The sequence below is a fragment of the Haliaeetus albicilla genome, chromosome 14 (genome assembly GCF_947461875.1).
Source record: "Haliaeetus albicilla chromosome 14, bHalAlb1.1, whole genome shotgun sequence".
Lineage (NCBI taxonomy): Eukaryota > Metazoa > Chordata > Aves > Accipitriformes > Accipitridae > Haliaeetus > Haliaeetus albicilla.
Window position 1 is genome coordinate 32597436 of NC_091496.1, and position 21452 is coordinate 32618887.

General features: G+C 39.3%; 1 protein-coding gene across 5 annotated transcripts in view; it reads left to right on the top strand.

Moving 5' to 3' along the window:
* PPHLN1 (periphilin 1) overlaps positions 1-21452 on the top strand; it is a 71304-nt gene that overhangs the window by 48904 nt on the left and 948 nt on the right. The gene's annotated exons all lie outside the window — the stretch shown is intronic.

A 21452-nucleotide genomic window follows, 5' to 3' on the forward strand; every position in this document is an offset into this window, starting at 1 on the left:
AACTGAAAATCTAGGGAGTTGTCCATTAAATAGTATTTTTTCAATCAACAGCTAGCAGTGATTGCTTGATTGATTTAGAATTTCTTGTTCTGTTGTGAGAAACCAGAAGAACTGAACGACAGGATGAAAGAAGACCTGGAAACTGTAATACCGAGTAGGCTAAGAAGAAGAAAGATTAGTTTCAAGAGACGATGAGTGTAAACAGCATTGGAAAAGGCATTAGGAACAGAAGAAACTCTAAAAATGTGTGGGCCTTGATATGTAATTAGGAACTAATTATGAGAAATTGCCTGCTGAAAAAAGTGTCAGAAGTTAAGATGCTTGGAAGGATAAGCAGAATTGACACTGGCGAGCCTCGTGAGAAAGCTGAAGGACAAAATCAGAAATGCTGAATAGTCTGAGCCTTGATAAAGGCAGTAGTTTCCGTGGGAGTAAGGATTATTGTTTTTTGGGGGGTTGTTGTTGTTGTTGAGGTTCCGTTGTTGTTGGTTTTAGTAACTTGAATTTAATTTAGAGGATAGGGAGAGCCTCCTCTCCAACATTGTCTCCAACTTATTCTTGCTTTAACAGAAGGGCGTCAGTGGACTTGAGAGGTGGTTTTAGCAGTGTTGTTTGATTTTATTTTTGAACTGTTTTAAGGGTGGAAGATAAAATTCTCTCTTAGTTGGCTCAATGAACTGAGGCTTAAACTTCTAACTTTTTAGCATTTTTCTTTCTTATAACCTACCGTGTCTTGATCAAGGCATCTTTTAAATTTTGGAGGAATATTTCAGCATTGCTACTGGGGAAACCTGCTGCTTCCTGGATTGAAACAGAATGAGAAGAGGATCAGCCCCACATATCTAATAATTAGATCCAGAAATGTAAATGGCCTCAGAAATAGCCCTAGCTCAAAGAACTACTGTCTAGCATCTATTCCTCCCACCCCGAACACTGATTGCACATCAGCTCTATCAGTATTCCCAATACGGTCTGAGCGTTGATCTTCTGAAAGACTTAGAGATGAAGCAGAAATCCAAGCGGTGCTTAAAACAGGAGGTATGTAGGGCAAACGGAGAACAGTGTCACGAAGGAAAGGTTTCATGAAACCATATGTGATGCTGGGAAGGTGGTAACTGAGCGAATGTGCAAAAACCCCTGGTAAGTGGCAAATGAAAGGTAGTGGTAGGAAGGTAGGTGACAGGAGGGACGTGACGTTGGGCATGGAAGGTGGTTTTTCATTTCTCCTGCACTGACGAGCTTTTAGGCCTCAGGAGGTTGGAGTAGGCAGCGACAGAAGAGTAGCACACAGACAACCTGTAGGTAGGGAAGTGTGAATCTGCAGTTTTATGGGGGTTTGTGTGTCTTTTACAGACTGTAGGGCTGATCTTAATGTAACAGAAACTTGTTTTGTAGATGTCAGTTTTGCTGGTGCATGTAGTTTAATCCTCTAATTCATTTGTAATCTGATTTGTATACAACACTGATTCATGTATAAATATAGGATCATCTGTGACCAAAGACACTTTGGTGACAGGTTGTATTTGCCACCTGGTTCTTAAGTTTCTTTTTATAATCTGTATCTCAGTGCCTAGCCTGGTATCTTCTTTCTCTGGCAGTTGTTTCACTGAGCAGGTTAAACTCAGTATGTTTTAAAGATGGGTAGGCTACATTTTTTTAAATAGCTTGTTCTTTTCTGTCAACATTAGTGATTTGACAGCCATTAATTGGCTGGCATTTGGAAAGCAAGCAAATTATTTAAAATGAAAAGGCTACAACTTATAGAGGACCGTTATATGGGTTTTGCTCAAATTATTTTGAGTGCATATAGCATTTATTGTATAGGTTTGTATCATAAAAACTTGGCACAGAAAGTATTCATTTGCTCTGACCTGTAAAATACAAGGTAATCTTATGGTTCTTTTGCATAGTTTTATTACTTTTAGAAAGGTAATTCCAAAAGGCATCAGAATTGGGAACTAACTTTCCTAAATGATATGGGAAAAAATCTTTTGTTGCACAAGTTGTTTATGCATGTGCTTCTTCTGTTAGTTAAGATTATAAAAACATTAGATTTTTATCTTGGGGTGTAAATGACTAGTGCACATCATCATTTATCACTGACCCACGAGGATCACTTTCCTGTTTTGTTTGACTCTTACTTGCACTGATGTTGTGACTTTCAGACCTCATTGATTGTCTGGACATACACTAGAATGGATATCACAATGGCATGCTTCACAAAATATGGCAGAAAAACAAGGGTCAAGATTCTCCACAGGACAAAGGTTATAGTGTGCCTGTTTTACCTTGATACTTCGACTTCGAAAGGCTAATAGAGTCAACCTGACTTATCACAGAAGTTGAATACTGACAAAATCAAGTGGGTCATGTCGTTCATGGTTCTTTAGCTTCTCATGCTTCTTGAGAAGAACTGTTTATACATTAATTTTCTGAACTATTGAACTTCGAATATTGCTCTGAATGACACTAATAACCTTTAATAGATGGGTTTGATACTGTTTCTCCATGGTTTAATTGCCTTGCTAGCAGTCTTTCCCCCTTTCCTGCCCCCTAGATAGCTTAAATACTTGGTTTCATTGCAACATAAAATGTTGTACTTATGTGAGTACTATGTGTACTTACTTGACCATAATTACTCCCCACAAGCAGTTTACCACCTTAGTATAGTAGATAATTTATATATGAACTTTTTTGGTCATGTGCTACCTAAATAAATCTCTGCATAAGCATTTTTAAACAGAAAATCAGAAATAGATTAGGGTATGCTGACACAAGCTTTTCAGTGATCATCTTCAACTGGAAATTTGCCCATTTTATTCCTTTTTTTTTAGCTTGGCTTCCTGGAGAAACTAGCTTATGCAATCGCAGAGTATCTGTGCTGTGTATCTTTTGACTCTGTTGTCAGGTTTCAACTAAATTCAATTTAGGCATAAACCAAGATGATTAGTTGTTACAAGCTTTATGAAAACAGGCAGTAGCAGAAACTGTAAGAGTTCCAGTGGAGAAAGACTGTAATATGATTGCATCTCATTAGACATCAGAAAGTCCCCTTAAGCAAGTGCTGCAGTTGCTTCAAAAAACAAAACAAAAAGATCAACTTGTACCATTGCAGACCTCAGCTGCACATAACAAAGAGTTTGGTGGCAGCCATAGTTTAAGAAATCACGTCCCTGTGCTGGCACAGTAGTCTTTGTGGGGCCTGGCTATGAATCAGATCAGGAAAAAGAATGAAAAGTTTGCAGATACTTCTTTAACCAATTCTCTTATTCACAGTGTGGTTCCTTAAACGTGCCTGCTGCCACAAGTGAGTACCCATGCTGTGTTATATGTCGAGCCACTACCGTCTCTGAATGTTCAGTATCTTGAAAGCACTGCCTTAGACACTCAAAGTTATTTAATCATCAGGCAGATATCTATAGAAAGCTATAGTCTTTGGTGGTATTTGCATAGTAACTATTTATTTTCATCATAGGGAAGCTAAAACTTTTAAAAATATTTCTGTTTAATTTCTATCTAAAGCTGCCAGGACCAGAACTGTCTTCTTCCTTTAGGATACCTCACCATCTTCTAGCTTCAGTAGCCTTGATTCTACGTATTTTGGAGAATGTACTCATTTGGGAGCACTAGTGCATCGCTAGACACCCTCATAACAGCTTCTTCCAGCCAGCCTCTTGGAGCTGAATTTTGATCTAGCTGGGAACCAAGCTGGTACCCAGCCGCTCCAGCCCCTAAAGTTCCTGAGTAGATCTTGAGAGGAGAGAGCAGTCACAATAACCAGTATTTTTGGTAGTGAGATATCTCAGTTTTATAAACTAAATGGTCCCTTTTAATTCAAACTCTCATCTCTTAGATTTCATTAACGTATTTGCACTTTAGGAAAGTGAAGATCAAAAGATTTCTGAATGTTTTACCTATTTATTGCCTGTCAGCTAATGTGATTGAGAACTGGAAGTGTGCAGTTATGGAGCAATATTCCCACAGCAAGGCACAACTCGCTGTGAAGTAAAGCTGAATGCCCTGTTGAATGCATCTGTAAGCTGCCACTGAATAGGAAAGTTGCAACAAAGACTGTTAGGGTTTAAGATAAAAAGATGTTTCTTTGTTCTTTTGGGGGGACCGGTGAGCTGGATGCAGCCTCCTCGAAACGCGTCATTAGATGACTTCTACTGGTGGGACAGTGTCACCCATAGCTCCCCGAGCAAGGGGATGGAGACTGTACCTTCCCCAGCTCTTGGCAATGAGTGGTGCATCCCTCCACCCGCAGCAAAAGTTCGGTTTTTTTCACACAGTTGAAAGGAGAGAAACCGGTGTGGGAAGGCATGTGAATGCCAAGTTAGGAATCTTCCTGTCAAAGTGCCTTCTCTATGGAGAGGTGGACTGTGGCAAAGGAAAGATAGGAGGAGGACTTGGATGCAGGAGAGCACCCAGAAGGCAGGGCGAAAAGGATGCAAGAGTTTCTGAGGAAGAGGCAGAGTGGAACTGTGTCTAGCTGAGGAATGAAGTGACCTCTGAATCGGAGGGTGGAGGAAATCTGGAAGAGATGAAAGGATTTGTAGTGACAGGAGAGGTAGGGTTGGGAATTGGGAGTGTGGGAAGCAATGAGCGAGGGTGGGACTGGACTTGCAGTTGAAGAAAAAAAGATTTCTGCCACGATCAGGAGCTGCAGCCAAGAGGGTGGGGAAAAGAATGAGATGGGGAACAAGAGGAACATGGGTGGAGATGGGAATTAATTCCACAGGAGCTCTAAAGCCCATGGGCAAATGCAGTGGAGTTTCTCCCTGGCTGGAGGGTGGAGACGCTACATCATGCAAGAAAACTGGTTGCTATTTCTGGTGCCAGAAACAAGTGGGGAGCAGTCAGGTGCTTCCAGCTGGGTGTCTTCCCCTCTGGATGCCCTTGAGGCATCTGCAGGAAGCTACAATCGATCGTAAGGCGGAAAATGCAGCGTTCCCGTGTCAAATACCGGGAATCGCTTACTGAACAATTTGATAAACATGTCCGTCACTGCTGATCGTTCTGTTGTCCGTTTGGTTCAGTTTACCGTATTTCTCATCAACTACAAATAAAACCTATATGAATAATTTCTCAATGTAAAAATTAGTTTTTAATGAAATTATTAATCTTCTTACCCAAGTGTAGGTCTAGCCATAAGTAAAAAATGCCCTGATTAATTTTTAAACACTTTTCATAATTTTTCTCCAAGGTACTATTAGGCATAATTAAAGCCCATTGTACAATTTTTCCTTTTTCTTACATTGCTGTTGAAGGATGTTCTCTTGCAACTATGTTTTTGCTAAAATCAGAAGCAAAGATAAACTCTTAAGATTCTGTTTCCTGTTTCACTGAGGTCAGTTAATGCTTTTTTTCCTTTGGTTTTCTAGTAACAGGATACCTAAATGTTTAACTCTGAGCTTTGGAAAGCTCTCTGACTCACCCTTGATTTGGTTTAGGCTGTTAGTTTCTTGAGCCCATGTATGAGTGCTTGATGCTTTTAATAACAGTGAAATGTTTCATAATACATGCAACAAAATCATTGGTCTTGTTATTCTTGCTGTCTCGTTTTGGATTGGGAATTACATCTGTATTCCAAATGTGACCGTTATCATCTGGACACTAGTAAATATACAGTAAAATGGTTGTAGTATTGAGTCATTAACGTACCTAATCCAGATGTGATTAATCTGAAATTGCAAATCTATATGCAAGTTGATAAGAGACTTTTACAAAATTAGTTAAATACAGTATGCATTCTTGGTGTGTGAATTTTCTACATCATTTGCCAGCCAGTATTTGGGGAATGGGAGGTGGTCAAAAAAATCTTGAGTTTAAAGTAATGGTCTCTCATGACCCAGATAAGTTACCAAAGAAAATCTGTTTTAGGAGCGTTTCTTTCTAATTAAAGCGGGATGGGCTTCTTTGCTACCAGGAAAAGCATGTATCATTATAATGAGTTGGCTCTGGAGCCTTTTAAGTAGTGTAGGGGTTACTTATGTCATGGTAAGCAGCCAGAGCACTGATTCCAAAGAGAAGTATCTCATCCACTGTAAAGAGTATTCCTTCCTTGTTCATTTATATTGATCCAAATACTTTTTTTTTTTTGATGGCAGAAACATAGTTTTTGCATGTATGTATTTCTGACAGTGCAGTGAAAATGTAAGGTACCTCCTTGCTTGTCTTAGACCTGTGCTATACATTGGGGACTGCCAAGAATGTAACCTCTGCTTTGCAACACAATCCTCTTTCTTTACTCTGCGTATGGACCAGTGTTCACTCTTTTGAATCATGATATTTATTATAAAAATGATCCTTTCTACTTTAGGAAAAGCAGGACTTGATCACTTGTAACTCTTTTGTTAAGAATTATACTGGGTATTTTTGAAAGTCTAGTGTCTTTATAGTAACATGGCTCATGTCTTATTTCTTTATCTCAGGCTTCAGTTTCTCTTCAGTCTGTTGCTGTTTGACTGAATGTTTCTGTACAGTAAGACTAAGTATTCTTGAAAAATACGTGTGCATATTGCTGAAGAGTTGTATTAAGATTTGCAGAGGTCTGTTAGGGATAAAGAGCTGAGCTTGTTTTTGTCCATTGTGGATCAACTAAGATTTTAAAAGAGGCAAGGTCATTTAACATGGTAACTGAGTATGAATACTCAATGTATAGTGTAAGGTAAGGTTTTATGCATATAAGGATACAAGCTTTCATTGGTATGCTTGCAATTAATTTCAATGTGAATTGTTCAGCATGTATGTGTAACTGGTAAGCAAGTAGCTTTTTACGGTATTCCTTAAAGCTGCTGTATCATATATTATATTAAAGCCCTGAAAGAACATGTGTGCATATGTACATGATGTATACAGTGAGCAGTGTTTGTTTCTGTTCTTTAAATGTTTCCATTTAGTTATGAAACATACCTTTTGTTTATGTGTTCATGTTTGTTAGAAATGCATGAAGTGTAAATGCATTTATGTCACAAGGTAATACAAAGGTGCTCAGATAATTCTAATTGACGTGAAATATTTTTCAATGAATTTCGATTTTTCAGAGAGCTAGGTTATATGAGAGCTTGAGTGAAGACTTGCCAAGGGAACAGGGAGGACTCAGATAAAATTGTGGTGGCAGAAGTGGAGGTAGTCAGAGGCAGTAGTGGTTTGTGTTGGCCAACTGTAGCATCTTCGGAGCAGAAAGAGTGATTTGATTTTGTCCACAGTGTAGTTTTCTGAGCAATGGAGAACTAAGGTGAACAAAGAGAGGAGGTAAAGAAGTGAAAGAGAGGTTAATACTAAGTTGAGGTGAGATGAAGTGAGTCAATGGATCATATTAAAACTAAGCAATGACTCTAAGATCTGGTTTCAGTGCATTGCAGCCAACAAATGGAAAGTGTTAGTCTTATTTTCTTCATTAGGAGTGTAAGCTACTGACTTACCCTGCAGAAGGCAACTTTTTTTTTTTAAATTAAACAGTCACTGTTATTCTACACAGTCCATAGTACTCATAAATAAATAAATGAAATTATCCTTTGTTTAGCATGTAAATCAATTCTTTGTGGATACTAATCCTTGAAATAGCAAAATGTCTTACCTGCTGATTTGAAAATAGGAAGTTTGCAATGTTTCTACCCTTACGTGATTTTAAAAAACAAAAAGCCCACTGGAATTTCTAAATGAAATGAGAAAATGTCATTCATTTTCACTGTGGTTTTTTTATTTAATTTGGCTTGCTCTGTTCTAAATAATTAAATCTTTTTTCCTCATTTAATTCTGTTTCCAGACAGTGTAGTTCAGCCAGATCTTTATTAGCACGAACTGTTTTGTTAAAAAAAAAAAGTTCTGGAAGGCTGCATGAAGGGAGGAATGCCTTATTTTTCAGGATATGTTTGTATGAATAACCCCTGTCTATTCTGTATCTTTGAGAGCACATGGTAATCTTCTATGAAGTAAGGTTAAAAGGTAAATGGCATGGTACTGTTTCTTTTGGCTATTGCATTAAAGTGTCTGACCTTTAGCAACCTATTTTTATCTTAGGCAGTAAACTATTTAGTTCTGCTTATCAAAAGAGACTTCACTGCTCTCTTTCCATGCTGTTCTTATCCAAAACACGCTGTATCAATCCAGCATCAGTAGGCTTTATCAGCAACAGCTATTATTCTGCTTAGAGATACAGCATAAAAAAGTTTTATATTGTAGCAGTACATTTTATTCAATAAATACTTTCATATATAGTTCTGTGGTTTCCGGTTTCATTATCTAGTTTAGATCTTCTTTTGTATTACATCCTTATTAGTTTACTCTTTCCCTCGATTTTAGCTGTTTGACTTGAAATTATTTGTTTTGCTGTCTGCCCTAAAGTGAGTTATTGTAGACTATTCAAACAATAGCCTATGTATCTCTGAAGATAAGATTAATATGGCAAAGTAAGTATGTTTGCAGATATAACAGATTTCCTAATTATTTGAGATCTTCAAATCCTCAAGGTGTTGGTGCTAATTTGAAATTTTATAAAGTGTTTAGTTGAAGGGTCAACTCCCGCATACTTTTAGTTGCCTGTGTGATTTGCCAAAGTGAGGTTCTACGCATTGGAGTGTTGGCCAGAGGCAGAACTTGCTGTATCTCTGAAGTGACCACAATTCATAATGCCACTGGTGATACTCAACACATCTTTAACCTGCAGGAAGTTGACAGAGTTGCTTAGCCGCTAATTTGTTCAAGCTATATTTTATTTCATTGACTTGTTAATTCACATGAGGCTTTACTATTGTTACTAGTAAACAAATGCTGGTACCATAATCAGCCTCCCTGTTTCACAGTTAGAGTCGATATTTCATGAAGTAAATCCGAGCGGACTGAGTCTAGACCTCTAGTAGCCTTGAAATCTAGTATCCAGAAATGGTGTGGCCGGCAGGAGCAGGGCAGTGACCGTCCCCCTGTACTGGGCGCTGGTGAGGCCGCACCTCGAGTCCTGTGTTCGGTTTTGGGCCCCTCACTACAGGAGAGACCTTGAGGTGCTGGAGCGTGTCCAGAGAAGGGCAACCAAGCTGGTGAAGGGTCTGGAGCACAAGTCTTATGAGGAGCGGCTGAGGGAGCTGGGGCTGTTTAGTCTGGAGAAAAGGAGGCTGAGGGGAGACCTGATCGCTCTCTACAACTGCCTGAAAGGAGGGTGTAGTGAGGCGGGTGCTGGTCTCTTCTGTCAGGTGGCTGGAGATAGGACGAGAGGAAATGGCCTCAAGTTGAGGCAAGGGAGATTTAGGTTGGATATTAGGAGGAACTTCTTCACCGAAAGGGTTGTCAGGCATTGGAACAGGCTGCCCAGGGAAGTGGTTGAGTCACCATCCCTGGAGGTATTTAAAAGATGTGTAGGTGTGGTGCTTAGGGACATGGTTTAATGGTGGACTTGGTAGTGTTAGGTTTACGGTTGGACTTGATGATATTAAAGGTCTTTTCCAACCTAAATGATTCTGTGCTTCTAAATTCTGTCTCTTGAGTACTAGACATATCTCTGTTATTTTTTGACTTAGTGGATTTGTTGCATCGTGCTCTTATCACAATTTATAGATGTCAGGGATCACAGAAAGCTGCTCTGAGCTATCTGAAGAATACAGAGGTAAAGCTCTCAAAAACTCTGTCTCAAAAAACCCCAACACAAAACAGTATTTGATGGTCCTAGTTTTCTTCTGTTGGTCGTAATACTTTTTATAAGGACTGACTGAAGCCAGACTCGAAAAGAATCAAAGCTTTTCAGTGGATGCCAGAATCCGAAGACAAGCGAACACTTCAAAAAGTCATGAGTGCGTTCACATATCTTGCCCAGTTCATTCCAAATCTGTCCTCTGTCAGTTCACCTCATCAGACAACTTCTGGGAAATGTTCAGTGACACTGGATTGAACAGGGCAGACATTCCTTTAATGAGTTTGATAGGTAACAGTTCTTGTGCTGAAACGCTGCAGCATTGCTTAACTATCTCATTAGTAAAGGCTTGTAATGAGGTAGTAGAAAGCGAATGTTCTTAGTCTCAGAAGATCTTTTTAAATACAAAATAGGCTTGTTTTTCATATGGCAAAATAGTTCACATTGAAAAAAACAGTGATTCCCAAGCTTTTTTGAACCAGCTAATCGCTGTGATTCTTCAATATTACTTACCAGCTGTAACCCAAACTTATCCAATAATTAATTCCAAGTACTGTGGGATACAGTCAGTGGTGTATCCACTGAGTAAATGCAGAACTCCTACTACGTTCCCTTGGAACCACAATTGGTAATCACTGCCCTAAGACATGTGATTTACTAACCATAAAAGACAATCTCTACTCCTTGTGGCTTTCTCTTTGGGGAGAGACATGCTTTCTATTTTTACCAATTTTTGGATCGGATTTCTGCTTCCAAACTGAAGTGGAAATAGCTAGAATTGTGGGAACAGATTCAGGAGAGATAGTTTGGGTGTTGAATGCTAAGAATACAGAAGGAATGAATATATTTGCAATAAGAAATGAGGCTTCATCATACAGCTTTTCTGACCTGTTCCACCCCCAGCCTTTGCGCTAGCTTTACGTTCTGTTTCTTTATGTATTTTGTATTTGACTCAGGATACGTGCTAAGATATGCGAATATTTCAACACAAATCCTGTGTGCTTTGTCTGTCTGGGTTAGGTACCAGTTCTGGGAGTGGTCCCAGATGAGCTCAAAGATACTGGACACACTAGTAAGGCTATAGATAAATGTTCTCTTTAGATGTCATCCACAGCTGCCCATCACCTTCTCACCCAGAATAGGTGGTTCCTCCCTGCAACCCAACTGGTGTGCTAGCATGTGACCTAATCAGGCTGATTTTGCCTAAAAATGAATTTTGGGAGTAGTCCTGTGTATTACTGGCCCACACAAACAAGTGGGGTGATGGTTTCTAGCGTGGGGATGGTGACAGCTGGGAAGGGGGAATAGTCTTTTCAGCCGTCACAGCTGCATATGGAAAAAGATATCCATCCACAAGCTAGGGAAGGCTTACAGAAGTCTTCAACAACATGGCCTTAATTTATTTTTCCTTTATTTGATTTTTATATTTGAAATGAGTGCTTATGTAAATGATGAGAGTGACTATTTAGAGGGTAGAGACAGGATCATGACTTGGACATGAAAAAAATTTGATCCGTTATTGAGGCACTAATAAAACTGATTTGTGAGGCCAATATAATGTGTGAAGTAATTCTAAACTTTCAGAAACCTTAAGGTTTAACATAAACTAAGTAATAAAATGTTGGTAATCTAAGTAATTGTTTTTCTTCTTGCAGCTGTTGCTTTTCCTTTCTGAAGAGTTGTCCGTTACATACAGTACTTGACTTATTTTGTGTAGTGTTTTCTTTATGCTGCACATGTGATTAAAAAACCTAGCCTCTGGCATGCATATCCAAACCTGCTTTAGCATTCTTTTTTAACCATTAAAGAAGATGAAAAAAAAAAGTTGCTTTTTAGACGGTGATGGTGAGAAAGCCTTCTCATTTAAGGGCTGGTTCTTTAAACTCATCGGTCCACTAGCTCTGAGTTTACAATAACAATGCTGCTGCCAGTTAATCGTGCAACTGGGCTGCTGGGAGTTGCTCTCAATTGGAAAAGGAAGATTTATTTTTTTTGTTTTCTTCTCTTGCTGCTCATTTACATTGTGCTATTGAAGAAAATATAGGTGATCCACACCTCAGAATAAAACTCTGTCTTGCCCTTAACAAAAATGAGCCCTCTTAATGCAGAGTGTTGAATATTTGTAGAATATTTGTAGCTGAGGATATTTGTTGGAATTGAAAGTGTGAAGACTTGTATTGAGGCAAAACTGAATCACCACAAGTTACTCTTTGGTAAAAGCTCATGCATCATTGCTGATCTGGACTGCAGCACAGTCCATATATGTGGATTTTAAACTACTGTACTTTCCGTACAAAAATATTTATGTGTTTTTATGACAAGGAAGATTGGTTTGTCACATAATTGTTGCTGTTAATATACAGCCTATTCTGATGAAGCTTAAATGAATATCGCTTTCCTTTATGGGCAGTGGACATAACTGAATGCTATTAAAGCATTTTTAACATGAGAATTAACATAGACAGAGTCTTTTGTAGATAAACTTCACCCTTCCTGTTTTGGATGGAGCAATAAGTTTACCATGGAGCAGATTTAGGAAATAGCTTTCCATCAATTCAGTATTTTATAAATAAAAAGTTGCAGGGCGAGGTCCTTCCTTTGGCATAAAGCTGATTATTTCCTGTTTAATCCTGAACTGGTGCATTTCAAGTAATGGGATTTTTTTAGCATCTGTCAGAGAGGAGACCTTTTATGATTTTGTTTTCATTTATGGCCCTATGAAAATGCAGTTTCTAGACTTGAAGATCATTATAGAACAAAGGGAAATTAATAGATACATAAGTTGTTGCACTTTCAGACAATTTTTGGACTTAGCTGCACAGTTTTTTGTAGCTGGACATTCTTAAACATGTAGCTGGGTATTCTTATAGGTGAGCTGAAAAGGTGTAATTGATACATCTTTAACAGATTATCAGTACTTCTAGTGAGGTTTAGAAACCGATGAATTGTAATTGCTACAGATTATTTGAATTCAGATTTATCATCTGCTTGCAGAAGGCACACATTTTTTTATAAGAATATATAAGAGGTGGAACTTAAACTAATACTGCTGTTTTACCTAAGGAACACACAAGTTAATATATGAAGTAACACTACCCTCATCCAACACATCTGTTGTAAAGAAGCCTATGAAATCTAGGCCACACACAAACTGGTCTCCAAGGGCCTGTAGTTGGTGTTAGAATGCTGTTATTATGTGGTCTGATTGGTTTAGTAAAGAATTATCTCCAGTAAAACCATGTAACATAATAGTCCTTGCTCTCCCACATGGGAGCTACTTCTGCTTGACTGAGCAAGACATTTCTTGAAGAAGTAATGCACTTGCTCTTGCCAAAACATAACATTAAATGAAGTGTATTGTCAGGTACATTGTTGTTGTGTATCAATTCTTGTTCATTTAAACATTCGCTTAAAGTCCTCCACTGTAGTATTAAAAATGATGAAAGTAAATATACAGATTTCCTAGCAATATATTTAAACTTCTTGCTTCTTATTGAAAACTTGTTTGTAATAATTTTAAAGCAATGGGGAACTATTTGGAAAATGTTAAGTTTTCATAAATCAAAACTCTGTTGCTGAACTTTCCAGATATTAGTTTAATTGCCAGGCAGTACGAGTCATAGCAGTTTCAGGTTTATCATGCACTGTGGTGAATACTTGGTATGTGATGCTTTCCCTGTTCACTTTGACTTAAGAGAGAGCTGAGACAGTTCGCTAGTTCGTAAGAACAGTTTTCTAAATGGTACCGCTTTGGTTGGCTTTTGCAATGAATGTTCAGAACTGTATAGCCTTGCTCTACAGAGTTGTCCTTGTTGTGTAGCTGGAGCTGTAAACACTCACTACCATCGTTGAGGACTTGTCTTTTTAATTGCTTTTTATTTTTATTATTTTCTGGCACTGCTCAACAGTGTCATACAGCAGCTGAACGTTCCATCTTTAGATTGCTTTAATAAGCATTGAGTAAATGCACGAAAACATGGAAATTTTTGTTTGGATGGTGTGAGGAAGAAGAAAGGAGTTGAGGAGGGATGTTGCTTCTCTACAGAGGTGATGATTAGAAGTATTATTGCTGAGGGGCAGAGCTGGAGCAACAGAAGCCCTAGGAGGATGAGGCTGACCTGCGGAGGACGAGGCAGCGCAGCTTTGTTCGGGTGCTCCTGCCATCATCGCACGCCCCGGCCGGTCCCCGGCTTCTCCGGAGCCGTGATGGGCTCCACACCGAGCAAACCCCCGTGACTTCACCGTAATTGCAGGGGTGTCACCAGGGCATGATATGAAGCAAAGGAGTATCCAGATGATGCCTTGAGCTTAAACTGGAGATAATGGTTTCATGCAAGTAAATAATTTAGCCTGCATGTTTTCTTCCCAGTGTATTACACAGCACGGAAAAGGCCAGAGTTGTGTCTCGGGACCCAAGCCAACTCCTCAGGGTTTTCAGCCTTAAAAACATACGTGTAAACTCAGCGGAGTTTGTTACTGCAGACATAGACACCCCACCCCAGTTTTACAGAGCACTTTTCCTCTCTTTTCATACTAGAATTCTACTTCAAAATGAAGCGGGAAGCCTTGCAGCGGTGCTGTTTTAGACTGCATCTTCCTCTTTCAAATTAGTTTGATCAAAGGAACAAAAAAAACGCGGACAGGAGATGCCGTGTCCTAGAAGCACGATGCTGTAGACCGGCTGAAACAGAAACACCGTGGCCCGGTGCAGGGAGCAGCGACCAAATCCTGGGGAGTTCAGAGCCGGGTGGTCTCAGCTGCTGTTCCCAGGGGATTTCTCCCCAGCTCCGCAGTTCCCGGCTCCGTCCCTGCCACGCTGTGCTCACACGCCATCCCCCGCGTTGCTGGTCCCGGGCCTTGAGGGCAAAGCAGAGTTCAAATTGGAATTCACGCTTCTTTTAAAAGGATGGCTGTATCAGCATCTATTCCATTCCACGTGAGGGACTGCCAGCAGACCTTTCAGTCAGGTATTTAAATGCCCAAAATGGTGGGCTTACGTTCCGAAAGCTGATTAAATCTATAAAACCAAGCGCTGGAAAAGGAGGCAGAATTGCATTTAAGTGGAAATAACTTTAATATTTTGCATCTCTTCAGTAAGTAGCAAATTAACATGAAATTGTTCATTATTACATAGTAGATTAAATAACTTGTTTCCCCCAATTTGCATTTCAATGAATATCTAATTGGTCTGTAAACACATTGATTAATGGGTGCAGAAATTATTACACAGATTCAAGGCAAAATTGTTAGTGCATTTTTAAGAAGGGAATAGACTTGTTGATATTTTATAATTAAAAATTGTATACCACTATTGTAACAGAGTATTAAATTTGTTGTACATTAATGTAGCTTTTTGTAGCCACGAAAAATAGTTCATCTTGGTTGAAAACCAATTTTAAATGTCTTGATCATGAGAATTGTCTCGAAGTGGTTTAATGACAGTTCTGAGCATTCTTTGCACTGTGGAGCTATAAATTTGTATATTGTACTCATAAACATAACAGTACAATTACATTACCACTGCAGTAATGAAAATTTCTCTGCACTCTTTCAGTACAGTCTAATTTGCATGGTTGAGAAAAATCCAAGATAGTGTGTAAATAAATTAAAAAGAAGCGATTTGGGGAGAGGTAATAATTCCTTCTAAAAGATGTCTCTGGCAAAGAAAATACTGTGATACCAGCAATACTGAAGTCATTCAATGTATAGTAGTTTCCTAATTTGCTAGAGCTTACATGCACAATTATAATGCAAAATCTTACTGCGTATACAATCAGCTTAGAGCTAGGTCTACATTACAAAGTCTTTTAGTATTACTCTTAGTTAGGAGTACAAGAAAAATTATACTTCATCGTCTGTCTACCCATGCAGGGGAAAACCTGGCATAGATGTGGCTGTGTTAAGAGGAGATTGCTTTGTCAGACTTATTTTAGGTCTGCTGAAGAGGGGAAATAAGAAGCTGGCTTATACCACCAGAGGGCTATACCAACCTAGCTATCGTGGTTTAGCTGGGGGAACAAAAGCTGTTACCTCTGCCTGGTGTAGAGGAGCCCTGGGGCATCACTGAAGCAAGAGAGATTTCATGCAGTTTGCTTTTTCATTACTGGGGTGTCTGGAAGGGATGCGGTATGGCTTTCAAACTTGTGCTCTGCAAGTTCAAGCTCTGCCTTTGTCAGAAATCAAACTACCAGTGAGCATGTTGCTTCTTTCCTCCTTGCATGGGGTATTTGATACTTGTGGGAATGTGCCCTTAGTAACTGAAAAGTTTCTGTCTTCTGAAAGATAACATATTAAATGAATACTTGCATGAATCACAGATACAAGATTGTGATTGCTGGGCATGTTGGGTCTTCTCAACGGTGAGTTAATATCTAAGGGTTGCAGGCTGTTTAACATGGCTTCTGAGCCACAACCCTAACTCTTTGCCCCGTGTGAACTGAGTCTTGAGAGTCTTTGGCCCTCTGGATGAGGAGCTCAGAACAGGCATCTGAGGAGGAGCACTGACTCGCAAGCAGTGACGGTGCAGAGCTGCTCAGAGAGCCTAGAGTCACGTCATGTTGCTGTGAAGGAGTCCTGGTGGAGATGAGCGAGCGTTAGATCAATCTGTAAATGTATGGAATGATAAGAATACTCAAAAATGCAGGAAAGATTATGCCGAAAAAGAGCAAGGGATTGAAAATTACAGATTAAATCACGGGCATCAATTTCACTTGCTAAATCATCACATCCACTTCATGGATGCGGTCCTCCTCATGCCTGGTGGTCCTGCTTGTGTTTGTGAGCAGAAGTACCACCTTCTGCATTGAAATGAATTTGCCCATCTCTTGCATAAAGCTGCTCGAGCCTTGCATGCACAAGTCTCTTGATAATTCCTATTCAAGGGGCTTTTACGTCTGCATAAAGCCAAGAGCATTCAAAAAAAGTGCCTAGGTCATATTCATTCAAAAGCATAGCTGGAGAAGGTAGTTAATGTTGTCTACCTTTATATAAAATAAAGCACATTCATTAGAACAATTCTCCCAGAAATGAGAGGTGAAGATTCACTTGAGTTCTGAGACGGAGAGGAGAAATTTGCATCTCCCATTTGCTACTCAGTTGTACTTTCTACCCGCTGTGGATGTGGGAGATATAGAGGCTAACTTGCACCTTGGTGGGGCTGGTCTTCCTGAGGGTCTTTCCAGTTATCAGGGAACTTCTCTCTTGTTTCCCTCTTCTTCAAAGGCTGCTTAGAGCAGAACCTGTAGTTTTAGCTGTTCTGAATTGCCTTGAGAAGTTAAAAAGCCTTTCTTTGTACGGACTGTAGAGCTAAGCTGGGAAAACTTGGTGTGTGTGGGTTGAAATAAGTGTTGCAAATATCTCCATTTTACCTTCTCTGTTTTTCCTGGCCTCATCGCCTTTGAATATTGTGTTTACTCTTGCTGTTGAAATGAAGCTGCTTTTTGGCCAGGTGTGCAAGACTTTTAAGACCAAGATGACAAAGTTTCTGACTCTCCTGCAGACTGTAGTCACTTGCAGGGGAGGACATCTTAAGTTCTAGCTTTTTTTCTCATTACTATTTATGTTGTCCAACAGCTCTGTTGCACAAAATACACAGGCAGCTCTGGAACAGTTTTGGAGAAGAGCATGGGGCTGTGCTAGGCAGAGAAAGGGAATGACGCGAACTTTGTCAGTGAGTAGTAGACGCATCATCAAGATATTCCCTAACTAGGTGTGATTTCATCCACACCCAGAGTTCAGGTTTACAACAAAGTTTTGGTGAAGGTGCTTTCCACCTGTCGGCTGAGCCATTTGATATGTTTTCTTTGGCTTAAGCCAAGACCATTTTTAGATTATCATAGCAGGAGGGATATAGCAGTCTAAGACATGAGCAGTCCCCACATGCTTGCTTCTGCCCCTCTTTCTTCCCCATCAGAGGTTAACGTCCCAGAGCTGGCCTGGAAGAACAGAATGTGTGGTGTCCTTCATTTCTTTCACGTTAGCGTACATGGTAATTTAAGTCACCGTTGATGGTGCTTTGGGGTTAACTGTGAAAACTTTGCACAGACGCAGATTAGGAAGTTCTCAAAAGTTTTGTTCTGCCTGCTGAGTTCCAGGGCTTGATCACCTCCAACCTGGGGGACTAATATCTCCATTGCTCTAGCTAGATCTGGAAGTAAATGTCTTTTAGCTATATTTAAACAGTTCAAAGTGCAAATTTTGGGTTAGTTTTCTTAAATATGAGGAGCGTTCACTAACATGTGGCAGGTGCGTCACACCTTTAGATTTGCATCTAGACAAAGCCCAAGTGCTTATACAGAGACTAGCATGGTGAAGGGTTGGTCTCAGCCAGAGCTTCTGTGCTGTCGTCATGTAAGAATAAAAAGAGCTAAAATGCCGTGAGAATAATATAAAAGTAGGCATATTTGTGGTCCTCTGACCTCACAGGTGCCAGGTGTGCTGATTTTGGAAAACTCTTCTAAGAGAATTTGAATGCAGTTTATATACTTCTCATTCACAGAAAAATCAAGGCTATATATATTGTGTGTGTCTATATAAATATAAATATATTTATGTATTTGGGAATCGAACAGCTGTTTCTGCTTCTCCTTCATCTGCTTACTAAAGTGTTATACATTCTTTCCATTCTGCTGGTGGTATAGCTTAGGTCAGAGAATAAAAGTATGCTAGGGCCTTGGTAAATGATCACCCCATGGCTTTAGCTGTTTTCAGGATTACCTGACATATATATCAGACAGAATAATCATGTTGTTGGTATCATTCCCTTTCTTCCTTTTCAGTATTAAAACATTATTTCTTTTTTCCCCACACATGGAATCATTTTCAGTTTTTAGTTCCAGATGTTTATGGATGAGCCTTCCATGGCCTGAGGTCAAAATCAGTATCAGCTGGAATTTTAAAGATAGGGTTATTTTCAAACCTTGTTAGGTCACAAATTCTTCTAGTATTCTTCTCCAACAGAGAGCTTTTTTGCTTGCTTGGAGTCTTCTCTTCAGTTCTCTTTCTTCCTCAAGCATCACATTCTTGGCTTATTTTCCAGAAATAGCCTCTTTCTCTTTTGTGGAGGAGATGGATTTTAATATGCCATGTATGCTGGTTTTGGCCTGTTAAACTGTCTTTATCTCAGCCCACGAGTTTCTTGCTTTTACTCTTCCAATTCTCTCCCCCATCCCACCCCGGGGGGAGTGAGCAAGTGGCTGTGGGGGGCTTAGTTGCAGCTGGGGTTAAACCATGCCACCATCCTCTTGAAAAAGAGCTTTGAGTGCTTTCACAATTTTTTCGAATAGTTGATTGTACTATTAAGCTGTAACTAATATCTCCTGTAATTGATATTCTTGTAATTGATAATCTCTACTCCCTTCTGCAAAGCATAGTAACTTCTCTCTGAGGGTTGGTAGTCGTGCACTGGCTTCGGATAAAAACTGGTTTATGAAGTTATTTCCACTTCATGACTGTGGCTCACAGTTCTTTCAGTTGTGCTGATGCATGTGGTTTTAGAATTGAATCACTGAATCACATTAATTGCGGGGAAGTAATTTTAAAAGGGATCATCTCAGTGATGCAATTTACGTCGCAGCTATACAAATAGGTTTATCAGCACAGTTGAGCAGGAGGCACCAGGAGGCTCAGAATTAGCAGCTGGGGTAGAAGGCTTGTTGAGGGAAAATTGCTCAATTATTATTAGAGGAGCTGAGCTGTTTCCTTTGTTTTCTGTTGTTAGAACTGCCTTCCTGCTCCACCTTCGCCCTCTTCCCCTATTTTAGGTCAGTTCTATTTTTTTAAGAGTCTTTTGTCACAAAGTATTGAAAACGTTCATCTCGTGTATGAAGGTGTTTAGTTTTCAGGTGGTTGTGACAGCAAAGTGACTTCTGACTCCAGACGCAGTGACGACGATGGCTCTTTTGATTTTCCTCCAAGTCGTCTTTTGTGAAAGTTTTGAAGAAAAATGTACTTAGGTTGAGCTAATATTTATAGGCTAAGGGTCAGAGAATTTCATCGGGGTTAGTTCTTTGTGGTGTGTGAGAGAAACAGCAGATAGCAGTATTTGCCATTAATTTGAAGACTGATTAAAAGTAGTGTGTTTCCTTCAGTTGTAGCGTTGGGTGCCTTCCCGTGCAGAAGATGAGGCGATGTGTCTATTCTCTATTAGTGTCAGGATTTCACTCGTGCCAGTGTTGCACAGCGTCCTCTGAAGACTGACAGTTACCAGGTTTGCTTACCTGTGGAAGATCATTCACACATCCTTGGTCTGACCACTTCAAAGGTGATAAAATAGGACAAATAGACATGCAATCAGTAGGAGGAAAAAAACCAAAGTTTTGAACTCTTTCCCCCAAAACATAATGGCTCTGGGGAGAAAAAACTTTTCAGAAATCATTCTGTGAAGGTGCTAGCAAGCGTGCTGCAAGCACTTGAAAGGCACGGGTTATCCGTAAGTGCAATACCATCTGTCTGTCATATGGCTAATCAGAGACAGCAATTCTTCCTGAGCTTTTTCCTTGGAAAGAGTCAGAAAAAAAAGTAACCGCAATTTACTCTGTTTGAAGTTCTCTTAGCAAGTGCAGTGTTTTACTTGCTATGGAACATGAACTCTGAGAGTCTGGGTTTTGTGCTGATATTTTACTGCCAAAGAACTAAACATACAAAGCAGGAAACAAACTCCCTCTCAGAAAAAATGCCACGTGCACACCGGTTCCACACTTAAGATGTTGAGCACCAGTTTGGTTTGGGCTGCACTCTTTTTGACTTAATCTTTATTGAAAATGAGTTTCTTCCAAAAGGTTTTCTTTTATTTGCCAACCAGTATTTGAAAAGTGGGTCTCATCTTAAACTATTTTTATAGAATATACTATCAAACATGTGAGAACTGTATTAAAGGTATCATGTTAAATCAGTGTGTTTCTGAGAATAGTTTAATTTGTGTGGAGAATGTTGGTTTTGTTTTTTTGTTTGTTTGTTGTTTTTTTTTTACTGCTCCTCTGACATGAATATGCTTGAGCTGTCCTTGGACTGGTCCTTATGAATAAAACAGTGTAGTGGTGTTCGGTTGTGGGGTTTTTTTGTTTGTTTTTTTCTTTCTTTTTTACTAATGGGAAATTGCTTATATACAGTTGTATGTTTTGTGTCCACAATATAGATAAATGTGGGAGGAAAGGGTCACACATCTCTGTAAAAAAACAAGTTCTAACACAATCACACAATACTAGACGATAATCATGCTTTGAGGAATATCAACATTTTAGCTTTTTTTTCTCCTAAAAAACGTACTGAGATACAAAACTTACTTATCTTCATTCAAAAAGCTAGCGTATTTTCTAAATGGAAATTGGCCAAAAGGTGTGAAAATGAACTGCATCTGGCAGTTGGAAGACTTTGACAAGTTCCTTTTTTGGTGGGTGTTTAGATTAATAACCTTAGCTGGAATCCAAAGAAAAAAAAAAAAAAAATTGAAAGGCCACTATTTACTTTGAAAACCGCCTAAGAGCACAGTCAGATATTTGTTTGGAAAACAGTTGCAGTGATAAGGAGAAGTTACTTCTCCTCAACTGTGGTACCTAACTGACTTGCAAACTCTTCATTCCCTGCAGTACAAGATCAGACAGGTTCACGTAAACCACTGCCAGCACTTCTCTTATCCTTTGTGGCTGAATCGCCAATGCAGTCAAACTAATTAAAGTCGTATTTGTCAAGGACTTCTACGAGAAACAGATATCCAACAAACAAACAAACATAATTTGGTGAATTTATTTAAGCACAACTTGTATTTAAAGGATTAGGAAAGATTACAAACTAAATTATTGGTGCTTTGTATGAAGATTTCAGTGCTAGA